The 11,356-nt window shown below is 36.5% G+C and overlaps 1 protein-coding gene across 1 annotated transcript in view; it reads left to right on the top strand.

The window, feature by feature from the left end:
- The first annotated feature begins 328 nt into the window (after positions 1 to 328).
- Positions 329 to 11,356, top strand: part of DCX (doublecortin) — a 114,919-nt gene continuing 103,891 nt past the window's right edge. Inside the window, exon 1 of the mRNA XM_032837101.1 lies at positions 329 to 389. The gene's annotated coding sequence lies outside the window, so the exon portion shown is untranslated. The remainder of the gene's footprint in view (positions 390 to 11,356) is intronic.

Below are 11,356 nucleotides of genomic sequence, written 5' to 3'. Positions count from 1 at the left end.
CCAAATTTAGATTATATGGAAGATTATAGTTTCCTAGAAAACTGCAACAGAGTCTCTCACCTCATGTGTTCTTATACTATGATCTCAATACTCCTCCCACTGACAGGGTGGGCTTTATGCTTCTTTCCTTCAAGTCTGGAGAGGGGCTTATGACCTCTCCAATCAATTCCATGCAATAGAAGTGAGGTTATGTTATTTCTGAAGCTAGTTCATCATAAAGATATGGTACATCATAAAGATACAAAAGATCATCATAAAGATACGTCATAAAGACACATCACTGACACAGCTGCAATGCCCAACTAGCCCACGTAGGGAGACCACATAGGCTCAATATGGAGGGGACCCGAGGCCCTTAGGTGACAGGCAGCATCAACTACCAGACATGTGTGAGTGAGTGAACTAGTCTCGAGTTTGGCTCTGGCTCCTAGCCTCTGGGATTCCAGGGGAGGCCCCAGGTATTATGGAGCATCTTTGCTGGGCCTTGTCCAAATTCCCAACCCACAGAATCCATGGCCATAATAAGTGGTTGCTTTATGCTTCTAGGTTTTCAGGTAATTAGTTATGTAGCCATAGCAACTGTACTAGGTGACATACACACAAATTCAATAACATATCTGTAGGGTAATTTTTAACTGCAGCTTTATAAATCATAGTTAGTATTTAATATCACCACCTATGGGCTCCAAACTTTGTATCTGTTATTTCATTTAATTCTTGCAAAATTCCTACAGGGTTGGCCTTATTCGTATTTACATTTTGTAGCTGAGTAAACCGAAGCTCAGTGAGATTCAATAACTTTCTTGGAGTCATGCAGCTAACTAAAGTCTATACTCTTTCCACTATGTCACACGGCTTCTTAAGAGAGAACTATATTTTAAATATGCAACAAAAGATAGAATCTCTAGAGTTTGATTACAGAAACCTTACTCCGATTTCCCATGCTTGTCCCTCCCAGCTTCCACAAAGCCACTTTCACTAAATGTCTGTAATGACTGCCTTAGCTTCTTGGTTTCTCTGCTTTCAGATTTTTGGGGTACAATGTCCTCCTGTACTACCGCATTGAGCTTTCTAAAATGCCATGTGGGTCTGTCCCTCACCTACGTCTTTCATTTACTAGCTTCATCTAAAAGCTCTCTTCTTTTCTGAAGGATTCCATCAGGAATGCCAGATCTTCAAAGAGAAGGATTTTCCATTTCCTTTTTGTCTTTTCTCTTTTTTTCCCCCAAAGATTTTATTTATTTATTTGAGAGAGAGAGAGAGAGCGAGCACACAAGCAGGGGAAAGGTCAGAGGGAGAAAAAGAAGCAGACTCCCTGCTGAGCAGGGAGCCTGATTTGGGACTTGATTCCAGAACCCCAGGATCCTGACCTGAGCCAAAGGCAACCGTTTAACCGACTGAGCCAGCCAGATGCCCCCCTCTTTGTCTTTTCAGTGTTGCTCCCTTCAGTGCCTATACAGCCTGGCACAGAGCAGAGGCTCAGGAACTATTTTGTAAATGAAATCTTGTGAGAAGGGATCGATTGTATAGGTCAGTTTTCTGCTTTCTTTCATTTTGTTCCACACAAGGATATTTTAGAGCAGGAATGGATCTCTTTCTAGAATTTGTTTCCTGGGATTTAAATTAGTCCGGTGACCACAGACATCCCTCATGCCCTTCTAAATTTCTGGAAAAATGACCTAAGCATTCACATTCTCTTTGTTGATGTAGAATGAGAACAAAATGTTTTGCTTGGTTTGAACAAAATTTGTGTGCAATACCTTTTACTGACCTTACACTTGCCATACTTTCTCCCATGTTGGACATAAGTTGCATCTCATATTTTTTACAATAATTTTGTAATTCTATAATGTACACAAATGATTTTGCATTGTTTCCTTAACACCATTACTTTCCACAAATTAAGTTTCTTTTTGCCGAAGTATATTCTCTAATAATTATTTCTAAGAGTTTCTGTGGTCGGTAAGTGTTCTGGATTCACCTGTGTCCAAAGTGGGAGAGAACTCTCCCAATTATATAATAGTTTGACATGATATTAAATCCAAGGTTCAACATTATTTTTACTCAACAATTTGAAGATAAATGCTCTATTGCTTTCGTGTCTGATGTTGCTAATGGCAAGTCTGATGTCAGACTTCTATGTCCCATTGTAGGTGATCCTCATCTTTCAAAGTTTCTAGTATTTTCCTGTTATCCTTGATGCTCCAAAATTACACTGTGATGTGTCTAGGTTTAATGTTTTGTTTTCTAATTACCATTCTTGTTTTTATAAGTCCTCCTCCTTGTCACTTAAAGGGTCCTTTCAATCTGAGTATTCATGGCTTCAATTCTAGGAAGTGTTTTTGGTTTTTTGTTTGTTTGTTTTGTTGTTCATTCTTCAGATACTGATTCCCATCTATCCTCTTAATTTTTATTCAGTGGAACTCCTATTACACAAATGTGGAAATTTCTTGATTGTTCTGTCCTTCATGCATCTCACCTTTTCTTTACTACTTTCTACCATCCTTTCCTTTATCCTATGCTTTAGGAGAATGCACGAGTGCAATTTTCCAGTTCTTTGATTTGATCTCTACTTGTATCCCTTACAAATCTTTATTCAGTCCTTCATTTACATTTTAATTTTATCCATGATATCTATTTATTTATTTAAGATTTATTTATTTATTTATTTGACAGAAAGAGATCACAAGTAGGCAGAGTGGCAGGCAGAGAGGAGGAAGCAGGCTCCCCGCTGAGCAGAGAGCCTGATGTGGGGCTTGATCCCAGGACACTGGGATCATGACCTGAGCTGAAGGCAGAAGCTTTAACCCACTGAGCCACCCAGACACCCCTCCATGATATTTATTTTTAAAATTTCTTATTTTTTAATATTTACCCATTATTGTTTCAAAAATACTTGTTCTTTTATAGATGTGATACCTTTTTTTACCATTCTAAAATTATGATCATTTTATGCTTACGTTCTGAATGATTTTTCTCTCAAGACCATTTGTCTGATGAAAGTCTTTTTATTTGTTGAGTTTATTGTCTATATTTCATGTTATTTTCTTTAAGTGTTTGATGACTCTCTTATTATATGCTTCTCTCTATAGTTGAGATTTCTTTTTAGACTACCTGTTCCCTCTGTTTGGGCAACCTATTTCAAAGAATGAACAGAATAGATAGAGCTTCTGTTTCCAATCAGAGTGGATGAGCTGGAGAACATGCCATGAAAAGGGCACCTTGATAAATCTGCGTGCCTCTCTATTTTTCATAAATGCTGTTTGGCCATTGTCCATCACCCAGCATACTATACTAAGCTTCCATACTCATTGGTTTCACTTGAAGAGAGATCCCTCTGTTACTGCATGTGGTGGCAAAAGTGATGGGCAAAATTCAAGTCTTTTGGCTTTTCTTCCTGGGATACTGAGTAGTTGCTTTTAAGACAATTCTTTCACCCTAGTTTTTATCTTTTGGCATGGAGAGCTCCTGTGGTGATTTCTTCATCTATAAGAATATTCTAACATTCTCTCCCATGTGTGTCCTAGGCTATGGCTTCCTCCTTTTATCAGAACCCACCTACTCCCCATCTTTCACACATCCCTCTCAGTTTTTGGCCCATCAAGAGTGGCTTCAAACATGACTATGTGTTGCATCATTTTTTATTGTTGTATCAGGCAGAATAGAAAAAGGGAAGAAACAGTAAACATCAGTGGCTCAAAAAGATAGAAGCTTTTTTCTCTATTACATAAACGAAGTTTGTAAAGAAGTTTCTCAGGGCTGATATGGTTGCCCCATGATCACCAGGCTCCAGTCTGTCTTGTCATTCTGCCATTCTCAAAACCTGCCTTCTACTTCCGGGTGCAACATGGCTGCTTGCACACAAATGATATTCACATTTCAGCAAGTAGGGAGGAGGAAAGGCAAAGAAGGGTTTTATCCCTCCCTCTATGGATACTTCTTATATGTTGTATGTGATATTTCTATATTCTGGGAGTCTGATAAATGTATTTTTACACACACTATGCATACTGCAAGGAACTTTACATATGATGTTTCATTTATTCCTTAAAACAACCCTTATATTATCCCTATTTTATAGATAGACTCCACTAATTTTCTTAAGGTCATACAAGGATTGCCTGGATCCCAAATCAGATATGACTCCAAAGATTACCTTATTAGGTTCTTTCTGCTCTGCCTGTGATTCTCAACTTTGGCTATACATTAGAATTACTAGGGCAGCTTTAGAAAGTATTAATGCTTGGGAACAGTACCAGATCAATTAAATCATAGTCAAGAAGAGTTTGTAAAAGCCTCCTATTTGATTCTATTATGAAGGCAGAGTTGAGTATACTGTATTTTCTAACTAGTTTTTTTTCTTCTTGTCTCTGCCTGTGTATGCTTTATGTCAAATATTTTGATTACCTGATTGCTAACTCTGTTTCTTTTTTTACTTGTCTGTGTAATTTTTCATAATTTTGAAAAAATATTGACAATTCATATTTGATTCAAACTAAAAATCAGTGAGAAATATATCAAATATGCAAAAGTATACAGATTTTGAAAATCTATGTACTCAATCATATTAACAGATTACAGAAGAAAAAAATCACATGATCAAATCAATACATGCAGAAAAAAGTATTTGACAAAATTCAACATTCATTCATAATTTTTTTCAAAGCCTCAGAAAACTCTAGGAATAAAGGAGACTTTGCTCTACTTGATACAGAACATCTACAAGAAGAAGAAGAAGGAGGAGGAGGAGGAGGAGGAGGAGAACTTATAGTTAATGTCACACTTAATAATGAGAGGCTAAATGTTTTCCATCTAAGAATGGGGAACAAGTTAAGGATGTCCATTCTCACCACTGCTTTTCAAAATAGAACTATAGAAGACTTGGTCCCCAGCAATAAGGCAAATAATGAAATAAAAGGTATTCTGTTTGGAAAGGAATAAAGCCATCTTCTTTTTGCAGATGACATGATCTATATAGAAAATCACAAGATAATTACAAAAAAACTTATGGAGCTAGTAAGTGAATTCAGCACATTTGCAAAGTGTCAGGTCAATATACAAAGATCAATTGTATTTCTATTTACTAACAGTGAACATGCAGAAAGCAAAATTTTAAGTACAATAGCATATACAATCCTTTAAAAAAAACCTTAGGTATATATCTAACAAGACATGTATAGGATGTGTATGCTGAAAATTATAAAACACTGAGGAAAGAAATCACAGAAAATATAAATAAATGGAGAGGCATATCATGTACATGGATTAGAAGACTCAATAGAGAAATAGAAAGATGTCAATTCTCTTCTAATTGGTAGATAGGTTTAACACAATTTCTATCAAAAATGAGATATTTGATAGATACAGACGAGATTATTATAAAATTTCTATGGAAAGGCAGAGGACCTAGAATAGCCAAAACAAATCTGAAAAAGCAGAATAAAATGGGGGAAATCAGTTTACCTGATTTCAAAACTTTTTTATAGCTTTGGTAATCAGGATGGTTTGGTATTGGAGAAGGAATAGACACACAAATCCATGGGCTAGAATAGAGAACACAGAAATAGACTTACATAAATATATTCAATTGACTTTTGATGAAGGTGAAAAAGCAACTCAACGGAGGAAAGATAATCTTTTTAACAAATGGTGTTGGAGCAACTACCTATCCACAGACCAAAAAAAATATGAACTACAATCTAAACTTCACAGCTTAAACAAAAATGGACACAAAATGGAGCATAGATTTAAATGTAAAGCATACATCTATCAAACTTTTAGAATATAACACAGGAGAAAATTTCAGGACCTAGGCTTCTTGAAGAGTTCTTAGACATGACACCAAAAGCAGAAGCCATAAACAACAAAAAACTCCAAATAGCCAAAGCAATCTTGAGAAATTGCTGGAGATAAGGATAAAGCTGGAGATATCATGGTCCTGGATTTTAAACTATACCATATAGCTAACATAATCAAAACAGTATGGTGCTGGCACAAAAACACATAGACTAATGGAATAGAATGGAATAGAATAGAATAGCCCAGAAAGAAACCCATGCTTATATGGTCAATAATCCATGCCAAAGGAGGCAAGAATATATGATGGGGAAAAGACAGTCTCTTCAGTAAATGATGCTGGGAAAACAGAGAGCTACATGCAAAGGAATGGAACTGGCCCATTTTCTAATACCACACACAAAAGTAAAATCAAAATAGATTAAAGACCTAAATGTGAGACCTGAACCATAAAAATCCTAGAAGAAAACACAGGTAGTAACTTCTCTTGACATCAGTAACATTTTTTCTAGATAGGTCTCCTAAAGGCAAGGGAAACAAAAGTAAAAATAAACAAACGAGACTACATCAAAATTAAAAGTTTCTGCATAACAAGGGAAACCATCAACAAGACAAAAAGGCAATCTAATGAATGGGAGAAGATATTTGCAAATGATATATCCAGTAAGGGGTTAAAATCCAAAATATATAAAGAACTTACGCAACTCAACACCAAACAAAACAAAACAAAACAAAACAAACCCCCAAACAATCCCATTAAAAGAAAGGACAGAGGACCTGAATAGACATTTTTCCAAAGAAGCCATCCAGATGGCCAAAAGACACATGAAAAGATGCTCAACATCACTAACTGTCAAAGAAATTCAAAGCAAAACCACAGTGAGGTATCACCTTACACCTGTCAGAATGGCTAGAATAAAACAAACAAACAAACAAACAAACAAACAGGAAATTACAAATTTTGGTGAGGATGTGAAGAAAAAGGAACACTCATGCACTGTTTGTGGGAATGTAAGTTAATGCAGCCACGGTGGAAAACAGTATGGAGGGACACCTGGGTGGCTCAGTTTGTTAAGCATCTGCCTTCGGCTCAGGTCATGATCCTGGGGTCCCAACAGGATGGAGCGAAAGAGGCTCCCTGCTCAGCAGGGAGTCTGCTTCTCCCTCTGCCTCTCACCCAGCTTGTGTTCTCTCTCGCTCACTCTCACACACTCTCTCTCAGATAAGTAAATAAAATCTTTAAAAAAGAAAACAGTATGGAGTTGCTTCAACTCAAATTAAAAATAGATAGAACATATAATCCAGTAATTCTACTACTGGGTATTAACACAAAGAAAATGAAAACATTTATCTGAAAAAATAGAAGCACCCTTATGTTTATTGCAGCATTATCTATAGTAGCCAAGACCTGGAAACAACTCAAGTGTCCATTGATAGGTGAATGGATGAGGAAGATGTGGTATACACACACACACACACACACACACACACACACACACACACACCCCTACAAAAAAGGATGAGATCTTGCCATTTACAACATGGATGGACCTAGAGGCCATTATGCTAAATGAAATAAGTCAGACTGAAAAAGACAAATACTGTATGATTTCACTCATATGTAGAATCTAAAAAACAAAATGAATAAACAAACAAAAAGCAGAATCAGATCTATAAACACAGAGAACAAACTGATGGTTCCCAGAGGGGAGGGAGATGGGCAGCTGGGCAAAATGGGTAAAGGAGAATGGGAGATAGAGGCTTCCAGTTATGGGACTAAATGGGCACAGCATAGGGAATATAGTCAGTGACATTGTAATAGGGTTGTATAGTGACAGATGGTAGCTACACATGTGGTGAGCAGAGCATAACGTATAGAGGTATTGGATCACTGTATCGTACACCTGAAACTAATGTAACCTTGTGTGTGTCAACTATACTCAAATACAAAGATCTTTTTAAAAGCACAATTCTTAAAATTAAAAATAAATTAAAACTATTGCTCTACGGAAGACCATGTCAAGAGGATGAAAAAGCAAGAAACAGTCGGAGAGAATATATTTGCAAACCATGTATCTGACAAAGGGCTTATATCTAAAATATATAATAAACTCTCAAAACTCAACATTACAAAAATTGGGATGCTTGGCTAGTTCTGTTGGTGGAGCAGAAGACTCTTGATCTCAAAGGTTCTAAGTCTGAGTCCCGTGCTGGGTTTAGAAATCACGTAAAAATAAAATCTTAAAACAAACTCGAACAATTCAATTAGAAAATGAGGAAAAGGCAGAGTCATCTCCCTGAACAAGATGCACAGTTGGAAAACGAGCACGTGAAAGATACTCAGCACTGTGACACATTGGGGAAAATGCAAATTAAAACCATAGAGTGATATCACGACACATCTATTAGAATGGCTAAAATAAAAATCCTGAACACTGGTGAGGATGTACGGGAACTGGATCTCTCATACACTGCTGGTGAGAAAATAAGATTTTAAGCCATTCTGGAAGAAAATTTAGCACTCATAAAATTCAACATACAAGTATCATATGACTCTGCAATTGCTCTCCTGGGCATTTCATTAGCAGCAAAATGAAAACTTAGGGCTGCACAAGACTGTGCACCACCACTTACACTTAACACTCATTTATTCTATTTCACTGCGTATAACATTCCACGTATGAATAACCACTAATCAAATTAGTATGCTGATGACGGGCATTTGGGTTGTTTCCATTTTTTCACAGATTTCAAATAATACCTTTATAAATATCCTTGTAGTGGTCTCTTTGAACCCATGTGTGAGCATTCCCCTAGCATGGACATCTAGAAATGAAATTTCTGTATCGTAGATTGATACACATTTTCAACTTTACTAGCTACTGCCCAAAACTGCTCTCCAAAATTGTACCAATTTGTTTCCTCCAACATTGTATGGGAGTTCCAGCTGTTTTTTGTTTTTGTCTGTACCCGCTATGCCATATTTTAAAAATTTCTACCAATCTAATGGTTGCAAAATATGTAATTTCTGTTTTAACTAGGATTTCCTTAGTTATGTATGAGGTTGAGCATATTTTCACAGGTTTACTGGCCATCAAGGTTTCCTCTCCTGTGAACAACCTGGACTAAACCTTTGCTCATTTTTTTTTCTATTGGAGTTTTGCCTTTGCCTTATTGATATAACTTTATATTATATATCTCAGGACATTTTTCCTTGTTAGTTACATAAGATTTAAATATATTTTCTCAATTTGTTACTTATCTTTTAATGTTTGAATGCTTTCTTTCACCTTCAGAAGCTTTACATTTTCGTGTAATCAAATTTACAAATATTTCCCTATGAGATTTCTGCTTTTTGAAAGAGAATCTCCCATATTTTAGTCTAATAATTGTAAAGTTCTGTTCTTTATATTCAGGTCTTTAAGACATCTGGAGTTTATTTTTATGATGGTGTGAAGCGTGGATCTAATTTAATTTTTTTCATATGAAAGTTAATTGTCCCAATACCATCTTTTGAATATTCCATGCTTCCCTTACTGAATCCAATTAAAAAATACCCAGACCTACTATGTATTAGACATTGTTCTAGGCATTGCATATAGTATTAAGCGGTACCTGGGTGGCTAAGTTAGGTGACTATTTTCATTTGGGTCATGATCTCAGAGTCCTGGGATTGAGTCCTGTGTTGGGCTCTCACCTTGGCAGGGGAGCCTGCTTCTTCTCCCCACCCCCTTTTTGTGATATATCTTTCTCCCTCTCTGTCAAATAAATAAATAATAACAATTTTAAAAAAGAATTTTTTAAATTCTTGGTGGCTCAGTCAGTTAAGCACCCGACTCTTGATTTCAGCTCAGGTCATGATCTCAGGTTCCTGAGATTGAGCCCCACATTCGGCTATGCACTCAGCAGGGAGTCTGCTTGAGACACTCTCCCTCTCCCTCTGCCCTTCCCTCTTCTCATACACACACACATTCTCTCTCTCAAATAAATAAATAAATTCTAAAAAATAAAAACAAAGATGTTACTATCAGTGTGGTGAATTGTATTTCATTTAAGCTGTTAGAATATTTCTGGCCTTGTGGAGCTTATATTCTATTTGGCAAGATAGATAATAAACATAATAAAGAGGTATATTATGTAGTATGTTGGAAGATGATAAATGTTATGGAAAAAATAGAGCAAGATAAAGGAAATTAGGAGTGCTTCCTCAAGAGAGAAAGTTGTAACTTTAAATAGGGTGGTCTGGGTTGGTCTTGTTGAGAAGTTGTTGTTTGGGCAAAGATTTGAAAGGAATGAAGGAGATGCCCTGTGAATATTTTAGGGAAAATAAAAACTAATACCTGTATCATATATACTATGTGCCAGGGTTTGTTCTAAGCACTTTACATATATTTACTCATTTAAGCCTTACAATAACAGATATTTCATCACAACAGATATTTATGAATTTCACAAAAATTTTTCTTGGGGTTTTTATTTGAATTTCTTCATATATAGATATAGATTACTTTAGGGAGGGTAGATACCCTTACAACATTGCTTCTTGCCATCCATAAACATGGTCTGGTTTTACATTTATTTACAATGTCTGTTATGTTCTTCAATCATTTTAGGATTTTCTCAATAAAGGTTTTATACATATTTGTTGGATTTATTCCTATGTACTTTATACTTTTGTGGTTCCTGTAAACAGTTTGTATATATTTTCAGCTTCACTTCCTATTGCTTACACTGTCCTACTCCAGATCCTATTCTCTGTGTTTTTGATAGGTAATGTACTCTAGTTACTCTGTGTGTGTGTGTGTGTGTGTGTGTGTGTGATGAATGGTCTTGCTATTTGATCCTGATCTTTTTTTTTAATTTTTTTTTAAATTTTTTTAAAGATTTTATTTATTTGACAGAGAGAGATTACAAGTAGGCAGAGAGGCAGGCAGAGAGAGAGAAGGGAGGAAGCAGGCTCCAGGCTCCCTGCAGAGCAGAGAGCCCGATGTGGGGCTCAATCCCGGGACCCCGGGATCATGACCTGAACTGAAGGCAGAGGCTTAACCCACTGAGCCACCCAGGCACCCCTTGATCCTGATCTTTAAGCGGAATTTGATTAACCAAGACCATAACATATCAAGAACGATCTAAGTCTTTCCCCTTCATGATTTTTGTCCTGTCTCAGTGAGTCTTTAAGCTCTCCAGGGACAGTGAGTGTGAGCACATGGGAATTACTCAAAAAGGTCTCACTGCTACTTTTCCCACAATCTTTTCCCTTCAATCTCTTCACTCCATTGAGACCTCAAACATGAGTCTCCCTTGATGTCAAAGTTAACTTCCATATATAATGATATACTTTATCCCTGGACTCATGCCTAAGCTCTTCTTTTCCGGCACTGATTCTCCTTTTTTGAGGAAGTGAGAGAAAAATCCTGATGAGTAGCTGAGAGCTCTTTGAGAGGAAGCATATTTGTGAAATGATCTAGCTCATTTTTTGCAAAACGTTGATCCACAAAACATTAGTCCATGAGATGCTCTGGAAAAAGAGGTTCTGAGTTGTTGTTGTTGTTTTTTAGCA

Source organism: Lontra canadensis, unplaced genomic scaffold (genome assembly GCF_010015895.1).
Source record: "Lontra canadensis isolate GAN:19392208 unplaced genomic scaffold, GSC_riverotter_1.0 scaffold96, whole genome shotgun sequence".
In the NCBI taxonomy this organism is placed as follows: domain Eukaryota; kingdom Metazoa; phylum Chordata; class Mammalia; order Carnivora; family Mustelidae; genus Lontra; species Lontra canadensis.
Note: the sequence above shows the minus strand (reverse complement) of the source record. Positions and strands in the feature narration are given on the sequence as shown.